At 38.2% G+C, this 17,558-nt stretch overlaps 1 pseudogene; it reads right to left on the reverse strand.

The window, feature by feature from the left end:
* Positions 1-10,244: 10,244 nt before the first annotated feature.
* On the reverse strand, positions 10,245-10,685 carry LOC111513688 (ADP-ribose glycohydrolase OARD1 pseudogene; annotated as a pseudogene).
* Between the last annotated feature and the right edge of the window lie 6,873 nt (positions 10,686-17,558).

The raw sequence follows: 17,558 nt of genomic DNA on the forward strand, positions 1-17,558 counted from the left end.
CAAAATACTTTTATTGACGGGTGTTACTTTATTTCACAATAGACAGTTTCGCTTCCTTCGCCTTTCCTACGCAGACTAACTCGCAGTTGCGCCGCTAGCCTTTTTATATGCAATTATCACTGCTATCTCGAGGTGATCGGAATACACTAGCTAGAACCAGAACTTTCTCGAACCAACGCGGTAATTCCAAATATTTAATTACGCCTAATGCCACCTAGCGGGTAGCTGAAAAAGATAGTACATAGTACCACTACTCGCCACCAGATGTCGTTAAGTGTCACGATACACAATAATAATTGAAATGCAAAAAAAGCATAAGTTTGCTTAGGTCACGCACTTTGCGACTATCCTAGTCTAGAAATATAGTTAAGGGCAGAAATTGGCCCTTGGAACAAACTGAAAAAATCATTATGGCCCGAAGGCTTCAAAGTTTGGAGACCCCTGATCTAGACTAATAATAATGTGAAAGTTTGTGAGGATGCATGTATGTATGTTAGTTTGTGGCTGTTTCACGCCTAAACGACTGAACGGATTTAGATAAATCTTTACATAAATACAGCTTATACATCAGAATAACTCATAGGCTACAATTCACAAAGTTTTTTTGTAATTGTAATTTTGTCATAATATAAGGATAAGTATTAAGTAAGTCAAAAAATGTTTGCTCCCTGAAGGCTATTTTGGCGTGCGCTGCCTATAACGTTGGAGTTACATGCAGATTGTTTATCTTAAATAACTATAATTAAAAGTCTGCAATAGCATACATCTACCCTACCTCTTATGTGGTAGCCACTCTACAGGGTGAGTCAACAAGATTATCTCAGTCCATTGGTCAGGGAAAACAATTTTTCAAATTGCTCAATTTTTTTTCGCATTCATATCGACAAATACTGTCTCTAAAAATCATTTTCTCGCATACTGGGTGATTCAGCCGAGCGTGGCCAACCAAAGTTATACTTTTTTAAATTGAACACCCAGTATATTAATACATCTTTGGATTCCATATTCTTTTAGCTCTCTAAGGAATTTTTTTTCGAATATTCCTTGTGGCATTGCCAAGTTATTCCAGAAAAACCTATTTTGATAATGTGATGTATTCAACTTAAATAAAACAATTGCTTATTTTCTCATCTTTATTCTGTCGCTCACCTAGACATACTGCTCATCGATTCCTAGATGATATATAAAAAAGTACTATGTACAGAGTGCTACACTAATAAACTATATACAGGATGTCACATCTCCCCCGTTGAAAAATATATATAAACATATATATTATAATATAAGTCAATTATATATTCAAGTATAAGTTAAGCGTTCAGGTGGCTTAACCGTACGCTTTGGTCGCAAGATTACATGTTCATTCGAACAGTTCATGTCACGAGAAGTGGAAAGATCTGCAGTTTTTGGAACAACTTCAACATCGTGAGCTGTATTGTTATCGGTTGAACTCTGAAAATTTCCCTTAGGCAATATAGCATCTTTGATATGAAGTTTTTTTATCTGATTAATGTGTCGGTTCCATTTAATATTATTTAATTCTGGTACTTCAACTATATATGCCGACTTTCCAATTTTCTTGACAATTCTAGCCTTAACCCAAATTACTTTACCCGCATTTCTATAATCTTTCACTGCCACCGATTCTCCATTTTGTGCTTTTAGGACACGACTTTTTACAACCATATTTGAATTTGGCAATAGTGAGTCAAAACGAGTTCTCAAATTCCTTCCAAACATTAATTTGGCAGGACTACTTTTTATAGTACGGTGAGGAGTGTTGCGATAATCGAATAAAAAGTTATTGACAACTAAATTGATATTTGTTTGATTACTTTTACCAAGAGCACTCAAAAGAGCCGTTTTGATTGTTTTCACGCAATTCACCGCCGCACCATTAGAGGAAGGATGGTAAGAAGGTGTCGTAATATGATCTACATTATTCTGAGCTAAAAACTTCTCAAATTCTTGAGAACAGAAAGATGTACCGTCATCTGTAACGATCTGATTTGGTTATCCAAAACGCGCGAAACAACCCCTTAGAATCTCTATTGTCAAACTCGAGGTAATAGAACACATAGGATAAGCTTCCAACCACTTACTATGAGCATCCATAACTATTAAAAAATACTTATTTTTGAATGGGCCCATAAAATCTAAATGCAACCTATACCAAGGTTGTTCCGGCCATGCCCAACAAGTCAAACTAGATTTATCAGGTGATTTTTTATATATCAGGCAACTTTCGCAAGTTTTACACATTTCTTCAATTGTTTTGTCGAGCCCTGGCTACCAGAAATATGATCGTGCAAGACTTTTCATCTTCACCACCCCCATATGACTAGCATGTAGACTCTTTAAAATATTTTTTTGCAACGAAGTTGGAATTATTATTCTATTATTCCATAGTAAGCTTTCCGATTCAATGGATAATTCATTCCTTAGTCTATAAAATGATTTGAATTCTTTTTTGTATGAATCATTGGGCTAACCGCACTGACGAGTGGCCAAACAGCCTGAAACCGGTCTGCAAGTGTGTTCCAATAATTGAAAATCTATTACGGCAGTTGTATCGCCAACAGCATATGCAGGAATAACTTCAGTGAAGAATCCTGCACTGACACCTGTCGGATATAATTTAACGCCCTTCGTGGTATTAGCCAGGGAGTAGTTGTTTTCTGATAGGTGTCAGTCCATTAACCTACTGTGTAGGGTGTTGGTACTGGCCTGAACGAATTTTAGATGATTTGATTTATAGCCAGTCTTCAAGTATACCCACTGACTATACGTGAAAGATTTCTTTCCTCATACGAGGAATTGGGCAAATTTCGGATATGCAGTTGGTTACCTCGTTCACAGGCAGATGGGGCGATGACAAACCTGTTGTTTGTTGTAGTCTTCAGCTCAGTTCGAGGAATGATACTCTGACGGAATCCGATTTTCAATTATCGGAAATCATCGACTTTATGTTGATGATATACACTACCTTGCACTGACAAGTGGCCAAACAGCCCGAAACCGGTCTCCAAGTGTGTTCCAATAATTGAAAATCTATTACGGCAGTTGTATCGCCAACAGCATATGCAAGAATAACTTCAGTGAAGAAACCTGTCGGATAATCCAACGCCCTTCGTGTTATTAGCCAGGGGAGTAGTTGTTTTCTGATAGGTGTCAGTCCATTAACCTACTGTGTAGGGTGTTGGGACTGGCCTGAACGATTTGTTCTTTTAGATGATTTGCTAAATCGAATTGTTTATCTTGATAAATGACCTTGCAATCAAAATAACCCAATGGTACAATATTGTCTTCATTATACAAACAAAAAACTTTGTCAGTTGTTTTCAAATTTTTTTCCTCAAAATTTTGTTGATAAAATGTGCGAGAAATTACCGTATAACTTGCTCCAGTATCCAAAATAAAAGTGAAAGATTTATTATCTATAAAAAGTTTTATAAAAACCGGGTTGGTTTTTGCTTCCAAACTGTAAAGAGAATAGTCTTCCGATTCTAAAAAGTTATTTCTATTTTCATTCAATTCTTTAGATGAATATGCATTCCTTTTATTTGGACACATAGGAGCACGATGCCCTTTTTTATCACATATATTCACACAATTTCTATAAGAACACTTATCTGTTTTATGATTCTTACGACCGCAAACGGAGCATTTGGACTGTGATGGTGGATCCGTACAAATTCCCCTCTTTGAGCTGCCACCTCCTGATCCCGAATTGCCGCCGCTCGTACTTGCTGGACTGTTGTCTCCACAGTTGTTTTTCCTTGACGATGACGCTCGGAATGGAAGAGGTCTCTTGTGCTCAGAAGATCTGGACTTGTTATTCATGTAGTATATTTCCGGTTCCATCTTGACAGTCCTGTTGTAATTTTGTGCAACCGTACTTTAGGAAGGCGCAACTTCTATGATTTCAGCAAAAGTCACTGTTTCTTTTCCTTCATATAGCCTATCCTTCATTCGACCCAAGTCATAGCCGATGATAAAACGATTTACTAAAGCCTTATTAATTTCCTCAGTTCCAGAAAATTTGCAATTTGCCACTAATGATCGCAGTCTTGCGGCCCACTCTTTTGGAGATTCATTGGCGACACGCAAAAACAGACACTACCGGTTGCAAATAATTGTCCATGAATTTCACAATATCTTCGTAAGATTTTGTTTCAGGTTCTTCTGGAATGATCATATTGAATAGTAGCTGATATGCCTCTTCATTCAATAAACTTAAAAGAATGGCACGTTTCCGTTCACTTTTGTTGATACTATTTGCTGTGAAATTATTGTTCAACCGACGTTTATAAATCGACCAATCCGACGTAGCAGGATAGAATTTCAGAATATGTCCCGTATACTGTACAGCTTCCGTCATTTTATCGACTCGGGGTTCACTGCTGAGCGTAAAAAAATTAATTTGCACTTTTTATCACTCAGAATATCCTCGTCGCCACTTGTTATGTATTCAACTCAAATAAAACAATTGCTTATTTTCCGATCTTTATTCTGTCGCTCACCTAGACATACTGCTCATCGATTCCTAGATGATATATAAAAAAGTACTATGTACAGAGTGCCACACTAATAAACTATATACAGGATGTCACAGAAGACAATGTTTTTTCAATTCACCACCCGCATGTCTACAGTAATTGAGTGGATTTTTTAGGAACATAGTCAACATCACTATGATAATTTCGGAAATCTCAACTTTCGGAAACAATATATAGGGTGCTCGGTAAAACCGATCAAGTTTGATTCATTTTCAAACAAACATAATTCAACTTTTTCAAATGGAACACCCTATATTTTTTCATATGTATGAAAAAAACTGATATTTTACAAATTATACCCAATTTTATTAATTGTTGTAATCACAAACATTCATTTTTTTACGTTCACTTACTCAAAATGTTTTCAATATGAACAATAACGCCTGAATTTTTAATGAATAGAAGAGTCCAAAATATGTTCGAAATGTCGACCATTTTCTTCAACACATAATGTCAGAATTTTTTTTCACTGAAAGCTCTAGTGATTCTTCGTTTCATGTCTTCTATAGATGTTGGAGGAGTTTGGTAGACAATCCATTAGATCCATAAAATCCACAAAAAAAGTATTTTTGGTCAGGTCAGGTGACCTGGGTGGTCACGCCACAGGTCCACCCCTACCTATCCATTTTTTATTGAAAAAGTCGTTGAGGTATTCCCGTATCTCAGTTTAAAATGTGGTGGTGCACCGTCTTATTGTAGTAACATTCTGAGTCTTGTTCCATATGGAACCCCGTCCAATAAATTCGAAAATTCATGCCGCAGAAATTGTAATAAATGACCGTCGGGTCTGAATTGGCGATCCCTATATAAGTACTACTAATGAATATATAATAATCATCTCAGTTTACTCGCACCAGAAAAATTCACCCCCCTGTATATGGTATCGTTCAGCCAAAGGTATTTATTTTCTTAATTCAGTTTGGTAGCGTGAGAGTTGCTGCCACCAGATCAGAAAAAGTTTAAAATCCGTCCTGACCACACGGATTGAGAATTAATAGGCAACTTGGTCAACAGCTGAATTTTTCCTACCTTCTAATCCTCGTGGAGAAATGGCTTGGTTATGCCACCAATTATATCCTCAGAGACTGGATTCGGCCACGGCTTAAATGCGTGGTCTTTTAGGGGTTTGAGGGAATGAAATGATATTAGCAGAGTTTTCACAAACCAACTTTATTAATGAGTAAAGTTGGCGGAATAATCGGATTAACACTTGAAAAAAAATAAAATTAACAAAATTCAATACTGAAGTTTAACCTACACAAAATATAAATAAAAGAATAGTTTCAATATTATTTACTGAACGTTATTTACACTATATAAAAGAAAAAGAAATATATAATTATAACCATGAGAAAACTATGGATAACTACTAAAACGAAATGAAGGGATTATTCTTCTGAAAATTGAAGTAACTTCACTCAGGACATAGGTATGCCTTGCCTGAATTTTACTAGATATGCTATAAAACCAACTAAAATACAACTCTGAGAAACTATCAAGAGACCCACTTAATCGCTCCTCCCTGTATAACGTAGGAAATTACTATAACCTATAATAACCTAATAAAAGGAAAAGGGAACCCGATTCGTAGCTATATTATAATGGTAAATGTTCACTAATACCCTAGGTGCCAAGTCGAAAATATAACCCACATACGCATGCAATAACATCTACACTATATATCAGAATTGTTAAGGATACGCTCACCAAAATTATCGTAGACGGACTCCACTATTTCCCCAAAAACTCTTACCAGGAACTCAAAAAATCTCTAAATCACTAAATTGAATAAACCCGCGAATACTCCCAAAACCCAATTAGTATCACTTCTCTAAAAAGTGACTTGAAATATCTCACTATTTCAATTCACTCAAAATTTCCTCTAGAATTTCCAGCTACTGTAGGAAATTCAACTGGATTCACCAAATCTCCGCGCACCCACTGACTTAAATCTTTTCAAAAAATCTCACCACCTTAACTCTGTTAGGGGATGTGATCAATGTTATCTCAGAAAATTCTAACCAATCGGAAAGTCTGAAATTGTTTCTAATACTGGTACTCTTATCGCCACCTCATAGTCCGGCGAATAAGTCCGCAAGAATTCACGCCTAGTTCCCGACATTTCTAATATCGTGAGTCTACTACTGATATATAGATGTCACTGCAAGGGTCAATTTTGATATTTTTGCTGTCTTGATTAAAACATATGTAGATTAACTTGGGTGGCTTAATTTTATCATGTCGGTAAATTTTGAGCTCATAAGATAAATTGCGATATTTATTATACATTTGAGTGCTTTCTGACTTTTATTCTAAATGGGGTATACAGACTGGATGACATATTTTCGACCCTTAACGAAAGATAATGAAATGAATTATGACGTTGGATGTTTCAAAATATCGAGCATCAAGCAGTTAATTTTAACGACTTTTCCTTTAAATGGCTTGGCTCTGTTGGCCTTAAGGTTATTTCTGAAAGATTATAAGGTTCCCTTTTTATACGAAAACATATGTGTTTTGGTATCTAAAATTCAACGAAAAATATAATATATCCAACTTATTACAATACTCCCTCTTTTGAAAAAGTTTTGGCTTAATTGCCATAACTTTTCTCGCTTCATGCTTACTGACAAATATAACAACGCCAACGCCACCTCATGTCGAATTCAAATATGAAAACAGAATAGGTATCACCTCAAGTTACGCGACTTTCAGTGGGGTTGTCCAGCATGCTATGAATAGGGTTTCCCTAACGAAATATTATTCCAAATTTTACAAAAAAAAGTCATTGAAATAGGAGTGAATGTATCTCCTTGTATACTATAGTTCGCGTTATCACATCACAACTCACGATTCACTGTAATCTTTTACGCCTTGGTGAATTTCCATCTCAATAATTTCCATATGATATGCTACTCTTTATTGATCAACGGCACATTATTCTAGATACGATTCGAATAGATTGAATTCAGATTGAATTCAATCTACAAAGATCCTAAGATTTCATCCTACAACTTTGTACCTCACTGATAGAAAAGTATTTTGGTTCAGTCACTCAAGCTGCTTCGTTAATGTCTTCGTTCACAATGCAGTGTGTCTGGGGCAAAACAGGGTAACCGCCAGTGATATGATGGGCAGTCTGCTGGGGTTCTGCGGTGATTGGCAATGACGTCGTCGGTTCATCTGGTTGGGCTTCTCTGGAACGCTCCAGTTTAATTACACACCAGGTCAGGTTATCGCCTATAGAGTCGGTATTTCGCAACTCGAAATATATAATAACCGCCAATTAGTCTCTCGCTCGGATCCTCACGTCGACTAAGAAAGCCACATCCTTCCAGGTTCGTCCATTTTCATGGTAGGTTGTTCCTTCGCAGGTGCAGGTACTATCCACTGATCCCAATATTATTAATGTGGCGCTGATCGAACAATTCAAGGTTATTTGTCCAATAACTAACAGGATCCCAACAGGTGTAGTTTCAACGTTCTGTAACTGTCTACATAACTCGACAGTCCTTTTTCCACCAAATAAGTCTGACTATGCATCCCACGGTGATGCATCAATCTGAAGTCGCTCAAGTACGCAGATTCTCGTTCTGGACACTTACTAACGTCTCTGAGAGATACAGTCGAAATGTTCACTCTCTCATCCCTGCAATTATCCTGGTTACCGATACAAAATAATGCCTGACCAGCAAGATAGCAATCATTAGGAAAATCGAGATCGTGCTGCCTTTTTCCATCTCATTGCCAGGAACTGACGAAGGGTGTATAGACGCTCCAATTTAGATTAACCATCGATCATTTATAATATGGTAAAACAATAATCAGCACATTCATTAAGAAAAGTTGAGACTACAATAAACTAAAAGATAGTGAAAACAAAATTCACTTGATACGTCATCTACTGTCAATCCGGGTCAAAGATAGACACTAGTTCGACGAACACATCAATAACTTAGTTTGAAGAGAGTTTACCCCGGGCTCTTCAAGTAACGGCACTCCTCCGATTTGCTTAAATGCATTCTCATCATTATACTTTCTTTCCTGTCCACCCCCAGTCGTTCATCTACTCGTATCGTACATTCATCTCACTCATTAATTTCACTCTCCATCACTCAGTTCTCATTCCCTCAGTTACATTCTCTTACAGGTTCAGTGGATCTGGTTCTCTACGAATCCGAGCGGATCTCCTCAAGGGTTGGGGTTCCTCTATACCTTCCTCTACATCAATATTTTCTTCCTCAGTCGCCGCTCAGTCGCCGCTATCCACTAGGGAAGAATTGGGATTCTTTTCTCGTTTTCCTCTTCCTTACGTCCATTTCTAGACGTCCTCCCAGAACTATTCGTCATCTCCTCTTCATCGTCGCTATTATTACTTTCCTCGGAATCATCCCCTTCAACAGTATAGGTTGAGTATGACTTCAGCCAATTCACGTGTACTACCTGTTCGTCTGTTTCACTTACCTTCTTCACTCGATAGGTCACTGGACCTATTACCTCTATAATCTTGTATGACCCTATCCAGGGCTTCACGAGTTTCTTTGATATACCGGGCTCAACGTGCATTCGCAAGAGATACACTTGATCTCCGAGCTCATACGTCCTCTCCCTATGTTTTTGTTGTAATGCTTTGCTCGTTCTTCTTTGGTCTTTTCCGATGTTTTCAATACTCGCGAGTACACTTCTTTCAGTCTGGCAGCTAGCTCCGAAGCATAGTTTTCTGCACAGTCGTATCTGATTCATTGCGGTCGAATAAAGTCTTCCACAGGCAACACTTGCTCACGTCCATGCAGAAGAAAGAATCTGATGGAAATATGAACGTTCCCGCAGTAAGCCATCAGTACCACCGGAATCCATGTGTCCCAGTCGCGTTGATTATCTGCTATATAATGTGATAGCATATCTTTCAACACTCGGTGCATCCGTTCAATTTGACCATTCGATGTCGGTGCGTAGCTCGAAGTTTGGATCTTCTTGATATCCAACATTTGACAGACAGCCTTAAATAGGCCAGACGTAAAGTTTGCCCCTTTGTCAGTTGAGAGCATCCTAGGCGTTCCATATCGGTACACGATGTGTTCCACGAAGGGTCGTGCAATAATAATCGTCTTTATTCATCGACATAATATAAAAAATGAAATACAAAAATTTAGAACAATAATTGAGGGTCAATGAAAAGGTGAAGTATCAGCCTAGGCTGCTTTTCAACTTAACCTAACCGATTTTTGGTCTGGAAGGGGAATAGCTTCCACGTACTTCGTAAAATAATCTTGGAACGTTAATTGGTAGCGATTTCCATCCCAAGATGTCACTAAAGGTCCTACTATGTTCATAGACGTCAGTTCCCAGGGTTCATAATCCGTCGTGAACTTTTGAAGAGGTGCCTTTCTATGATGTGGTGAAGTTTTTCGCTTATTACAAGATTCGCAAGCTGATGTTACCGCCCTCATATTCGGCCAATAAAATCTCTTCTTGATACTCCACAACGTTTTTTGTTGCCCCTAATGTCCGGCCATAGGCATATTATGAAAATCTTCAAGTACCTTCTTCTTCATTTCCTTGCGAACTACTAGATTTTCTTCTCTATCTTCTTCAATTCTATACAGTATTCCGTCTTTATCTGTATATAATTCTTATTTTCCTTCCTCTGCATCTTCCAGTTGGGCTATCACGGATTGACAAAATTTAATCACGACTTTGTGCCCTCTCCACAGTCTCTCGATCCCATACTGGTTCTATAACTATATTTTCTTCTACAATCCAGATAGGTTTGTCTATAGTGCCCCTGTCGTCGTACACTCTGATTTCCATGTCAGATCCATACCAAATGAATTCAATCATTTCCACCACTTTTTCCCATTCCAGTCCGTCCAAACCACATCCCAGCTTAGGTATGGCCAGCAATTTATCCTGGTTTCTTTCACAACCTTCTCGGAGTTCTTCAAGACACTCCCATAATGTATGGTAGGTGGGTTTCTCATAGTAGGTACTCTCCGTGACCAGGTAATAAATGTTCCTTTCCGGAAGCGCTAACGTCGCTACTTCCCCTACACCTTTTCCTTGTCCTTTCAGAGACTCCACACCTACAGATCTCTCCTTGAAAATCTTGGCAAGCCCCGCTCCCATAGCTAGATCCTTCGACACGCAGTGACCTAATGCCCAATTTTCTGGTGAAGTGAACAAATCTTCTTTCCGATACGTCAGGTTCTGGAACCGTGGTATCTTATTTCTTCCTATACTCTTCGAATTCCACTTACTTCACGTCTATGAAGTTTTCCTCTTCATTATACATTCGACTGAGAGCATCGGCATTTCCGTGAAGTTTTCCGGGTCGATGGATAATTTCACAATCGTACTCCGCCAAGGTTAGTGCCCATCTAGTCAACCTCGAACTCGGGTCTTTCAGAGTCAGCAACCATTTCAACGGTCGGTGGTCGGTGATTACCGGGAATTTCTTTCCGTACACATAAAAACGGAAAGTTTGTATTCCATACATAACTCCAAGTAACTCCTTTTCTGTCGTAATGTAGTTCAATTCTGCCTTCTTCAACTTACGGCTCGCATAGGCAATGGGTCTTTCATACCCATCTCGTAGTTGGCTTAACACTGCTCCCACACCTAGTCCTGACGCGTCGGTCGCCAAAATAAACGGTTGGTCGAAGTCAGGAAAAATCAAAATCGAATCTGACTTCAACACATTCTTCAGTTTCCTTATGGCTTCTAGCACTTCTTCTGTAATTTCAAATTTGACGTTCTTTTTCGTCAAATTGACCAATGGTGCAGATATCTCCGTAATATTGGGTATGAATCGGCGGTACCAATTTACTATTCCCAAAAAGGACCTCACTCCCTTGATATTCTTTGGTAGTGGAAAGTTGGCAATCGTCTCTATGGTCTCCGGGTCGGGTAATATACCCTCCTGGGAAAGGATATGGCCCAAGTATTTAACTTTCTCTGACATGAAATCACATTTCTTTGGTTTCAGCTTCACATTAGCTTCGCTCAATCTTTCGAAAACCCTTTCAATTTTTCCAATGTGATCTTTTCCACCTTCAGTATTGAAAATGATGATATCATCCAAATAGACCATACATGTCTCTGGAGTCAACCCTGTGAGTGTCATGTTCATGAAGCTCTGGAAAGTCGAAGGCGTATTCACAAGACCGAATGGCATTTTCATATACTCGTAGTGACCTTGAAACGTACTGAATCCTTTCAACGGTATCGCCTGCTCGTCCATATCTATCTGATTATAGGCTTCGGCTACATCAATAACCGAGAAAAGCATGTTTGTACCTGCTTTGTGTCCTTGAATCAAATACGATATGTTAGAAAGGGGATAGTATTCCTTCTTGGTTACGTTATTGAGTCCTCGGTAGTCGATGCACATTCTCACTTTCTCTTCTCCATTAGGCAGGCGTTTTGTTACCAGTACTACGGGTGCAGACCACGGACTACATGATGGTCTTATAACTTTCAAGTCCAATAATCTTTTTATTTCCCCTTCGAGTACTTCTCGTTGACGATAAGGTATGCGGTATGGAGCTTTACAAATGGGCTGTGCGCCTGGTACCAAGGTCAAGCTATGCTTTACCTTTCTCGTACTAGTCAACTCTTTATCTCCATCCCGAAACAGATGCTTGTATTTTCGAATTAACTTAAATAGTTCCTCTTTGTTCATTTCATCCAAATGATGTAGGTCAAATCCATTCCTCATCCATTCATCGTTAGAAAAATCCAATTTACAAACATTGCTATTAGATGTGTTAATTTGAGGTGATTCCTCACCCACAATAGCTCTACTAAGTTTCTGTCCTCTCTTCAGAATAACCTCTTTCCACGATAAGTTTATGATTTTCACTGGGATTTCTTTTTCATTCCTGACAGTACGGGCTACATGTGCTTGAGAATTTCCTATTTCGAAGGGCTCACAAACTAGGATATCACCTTCTACAGGTACTTTCAGACTTCCTCGTATATACGCCTCTGTCCTTGGGGAAATTACCAGATCCTCCATTGCTACCAGGTCCGATTCTGATACTGGCTCATCTGATGTCTGATTTTCGTCTGGACTGATATCAGACTTACTCTGTTTCGCGTGCGATGGACGCACTCCTGAATCTGTCTTGGAAGTACCGACAGTTTCTCTAAGTTTGGATAACTCTGGTACTCTGACGATTTCATTTTCTAATTCCTGAAGAACAACTCTGCCAGCATCGTTGATTCTGCTGATGACTTCAGTTTTATTTCCGTCATCTTCTGTGTCCGTCGTAAACTTCCTTGTCTCGGCTGCTGCCTCTTCTGTTGTGATACCATAACCCGTTTACTTTCCCTTTTATTATGATTTTGTACATCCGAATTTCCCAATTTCCCTGTATCATAGATTTGATTCTGCCTCCTTGTTTGTCGATGGCCTCCATCCTGGCAGGGGGAATTCAGCCTTAGAAGTTCAAATTGACATTGTCCCCATCTTCCTGCCATGGCCCTGAAAGAGAAGTCGACTGTGATGCTTGTCTAGGTATGGCTCCCGTATTCTGCTTTGCCTCTCTGCTGTTCTCAGCTTCCGCATTTGGTTTTCCATCTCTATTGTATCCAATTACGTTTCTGACCGGCTTCCATGTACGTGGTTGAAATTCTGCAACCCTAGCTCCCCTATAAAACCTATGAAAACCTGATCGACCCCTAGTCTGATTGTTTCTTGAACAATCCCTTGCCCAATGATCTGCTTGTTGGCACAGATAACATCCATTACTGTTTTCGGGTTGAAGTCTGCGACAGTCTCTGGAGAAATGACCTGGTTTTCCGCATGAGTAACAATTCCTTCCTAGAAGTGGATTATTTTTGTTCCCATAATTTCTGGAACCTCTATATTCATCTCTATTATTATCCGTGGTATCGACCCTCAATTACCTAGACCAATGTTCAGAATTTCCACCGCAAGCCTGGCACTAGCCCTGCTTATCTACTGGCGAAATTTTCAAGTTCGCACATCTTCCTTGGAACATCATCAGGGTTGTTTCCTGTAACTTAACTAGCTCCTCAGCCTTCTCCAAATCCAAATTTTTCTCACTCAACAATAAAACGCCAGTTTCTTTCAAAAGGACCTTTCGCAGCCCCACCTTGAATTGATTCAGGATAAGTTCACGATTTTTCCTTTTTATCCCAGCTTTCTCGCCAGCGTCAGCTCCTGCTAAATCTTCCTTGAGTAAGGTATACCCTAAAATTCTTAACCTAGTACAAAATGACGTCATGTCGTTGAAAACATTTACTTAAATTCCACTGATTTTCGCCTGGTAATTGGAATGGAGTATTTTTTTTTTGAATTTATTCTTAAGATCAGTAAAATTTAATGTGTTCAACTGTGCCTCCGATTTAAAATAATTATAGTCGTCACCACCGAGGTTGAATTTAAATAACTGAAGGGTTCCGTCCTCCGACCTATTATCCAGTCTTGCACGCAACTGTAATTTCTCAAAATACCTTATAACCTCCTTTCCTGAAAAATCATCTAAAGTTGCCGCGATCATACCTAGCGAATAGTGGGTTGCCACTCTAACAGGTGTTGGCGTGGGTGTAACCCCTGATACACCTTCTTTATTATTCATTCCGATAATCGGAATGAGTATCGAACTAGAAACTATATATTTTTTGGACTCCTTGCTAAACTTCGGGTAAAATATATATGTATAGGCACAAGTCGGGTTATTTGTAGGGTTCCCTTTTCTATCCTGAACTTCTCTATGTTGATAAACCTAACTAACTTCTACTGTATCCTATCAAACTAAAAAAAAATTAACGAAAAATATTATTATTTTTTCATTCTAGACCTCCTTCTTTCACCCTCTCAAATAAAATCTACCATTCAAATAAAATAATATATCTTTCTGATAAAGTTAATCCTACCGACCTTTTTCTTTCACCCCCTCAAATAAAATAATCCCCTTCAAATAAAATAATATCCCACCGCTAAGCCACCACTGTAATAAATGACCGTCGGGTCTGAATTGGCGATCCCTATATAAGTACTACTAATGAATATATAATAATCATCTCAGTTTACTCGCACCAGAAAAATTCACCCCCCTGTATATGGGATCTTTCAGCCAAATGTATTTATTTTTTTAATTTAGTTTGGTAGCGTGAGATTTCCTGCCACCAGATTAGAAAAAGTTTGAAATCCGTCCTGATCACACGAATTGAGAATTAGTAGGCAACTTGGTCAACAACTGAATTTTTCCTACCTTCTAATCTTCGTGGAGAAAAAGCTTGGTTATGCCACCAATTATATCCTCAGAGACTGGATTCGGCCACGGCTTAAATGCGTGGTCTTTTAGGGGTTTGAGGGAATGAAATAATATTAGCAGAGTTTTCACAAACCAACTTTATTGATGAGTGAAGTTGGCGGAATAATCGGATAAAATTAACAAAATTCAATACTGAAGTTTAACCTACACAAAATATAAATAAAAGAATTGTTTCAATATTATTTACTGAACGTTATTTACACTATATAAAAAAAAGAAATATATAATTATAACGATGAGAAAACTATGGATAACTACTAAAACGAAATGAAGGGATTATTCCTCTGAAAATTGAAGCAACTTCACTCAGGACATAGGTATGCCTTGCCTGAATTTTACTAGATATGCTATAGAACCAACTAAAATACAACTCTGAGAAACTATCAAGAGACCCACTTAATCGCTCCTCCCTGTATAACGTAGGAAATTACTATGACCTATAATAACCTAATGAAAGGAAAAGGAAACTCGATTCGTAGCTATATTATTATGGTAAATGTTCACTAATACCCTAGGTACCAAGTCGAAAATATAATCCACATACGCATGCAATAACATCTACACTATATATCAAAATTGTTTAAGATACGTTCACCAAAGTTATCGTAGATGGACTTCCCTGAAAACTCCAACAAAAGCCACTATTTCCCAAAAACTCTTACCCGGAACTCGAAAAATCTCTAAATCACTAAATTGAATAAACCCGCGAATACTTCCAAAACCCAATTAGTATCACTTCTCTAAACAGTGACTTGAAATATCTCACTATTTCAATTCACTCAAAATTTCCTCTAGAATTTCCAGCCACTGTAGGAAATTCAACTGGATTCACCAAATCTCCGCGCACCACTGACTTAAATTTTTTCAAAAAACCTCACCACCTTAACTCTGTTAGGGGATGTAATTAATGTTATCTCAGAAAATTCTAACCAATCGGAAAGTCTGAAATTGTTTCTAATACTGGTACTCTTATCGCCACCTCATAGTCCGGCGAATAAGTCCGCAAGAATTCACGTCTAGTTCCCGACATTTCTAATATCGTGAGTCTACTACTGATATATAGATGTCACTGCAAGGGTCAATTTTGATATTTTTGCTGTCTTGAATAAAACATATGTAGAATAACTTGGGTGGCTTCATTTTATCATGTTAAATTTTGAGCTCATAAGATAAATTGCGATATTTATTATATTTTCACATATAGTCAGTGGGCATACTTGAAGACTGGCTATCAATCAAATCATCTAAGAACAATTCGTTCAGGCCAGTCTCAACTCCCTACACAGTAGGTTAATGGACTGATACCTGAACGAATTGTTCTTAGATAATTTGATTTATAGCCAGTCTTCAAGTATGCCCACTGACTATATGTGAAAGTTTTCTTTCCTTATACGAGGAATTGGGCAAATTTCGGATATGCAGTTGGTTACCTCGTTCACAGGCAGATGGGGCAACGACAAACCTGTTGTTTGTTGTATGCTTCAGCTTAGTTCGAGGAATGATACTCTGACGGAATTCGATTTTCAATTATCGAAAATCATCGACTTTATGTTGATGATATACACTACCTTGCACTGACGAGTATCCAAACAGCCCGAAACCGGTCTGCAAGTGTGTTCCAAAAATTGAAAATCTATTGCGGCAGTTGTATCGCCAACAGCATATGCAGGAATAACTTCTGTGAAGAATCCTGCACTGACACCTGTCGGATATAATCCAACGCTCTTCGTGGTATTAGCCAGGGGAGTAGTTGTGTTTTGATAGATGTCAGTCCATTAACCTACTGTGTAGGGAGTTGAGACTGGCCTGAACGAATTGTTCTTAGATAATTTATATTTATTATACTTCTGAGTGCTTTCTGACTTTTATTTTAAATGGACAGACTGGATGACATATTTTCGACCCGTAACGAAAGATAATGAAATGAATTAAGAGGTTGAACGTTTCAAAATATCGAATTTCTTAGCATCAAGCAGTTAATTTTAACGACTTTCCCTTTAAATGGCTTGGCTCTGTTGGCCTTAAGGTTATTTCTGAAAGATGATAAGGTTCCCTTTTTATACGAAAACAAATTTGTTTTGGTATCTAAAATTCAACGAAAAATATAATATATCCAACTTATTACAAAATCTTACATATTTTCTTCCACTAAGATGCCCATCCAAAAAATACGGACCGATAACTCTTTTTCTGAGAATACCACCCCAAACATTCAGTCATCAACGGTGTTGATGGTTCAGGCAACGAACAAAATGGGGGTTTTTCGTTGCATAATAATGCATGTTATGCCAATTCGCAGTTTCATTTTTATGAAAAGCCGCTTCATCAGAAAATAACGCGAAATCGAAAAAAGCAATTTTCTGCTTGATCTTTCTAAGCCCCATAGGCTAAATTGAACACGTTTTTCAAAATATCTTAAAATATGTTTCTTCCGTTAACCAGCTATCGCACCCCTACGAACGACAACCATCAGAAGTCGAAACTTGTGCGAGCTAACGAGGTCTTACCTTTTAACGTGTGATTCCTAACACGTTTTCAACAAAGTGAAGAGCAATTTGAAATGTATCCTCTTCATTTGTTGTGATTTACTGAGATTGACAATACCAGTACTTTCATATCTTGTTTTCAGATCCTGAAATGCCCTTCCATCTGTTTGTTTCCTTTCGGGGAACTTATCTTTGTAAATCCTAAGGAA

This window comes from Leptinotarsa decemlineata, unplaced genomic scaffold (assembly GCF_025532065.1).
Source record: "Leptinotarsa decemlineata unplaced genomic scaffold, Ldec_3_MD MMD2_tig00004067_RagTag_RagTag, whole genome shotgun sequence".
NCBI classification, from domain to species: domain Eukaryota; kingdom Metazoa; phylum Arthropoda; class Insecta; order Coleoptera; family Chrysomelidae; genus Leptinotarsa; species Leptinotarsa decemlineata.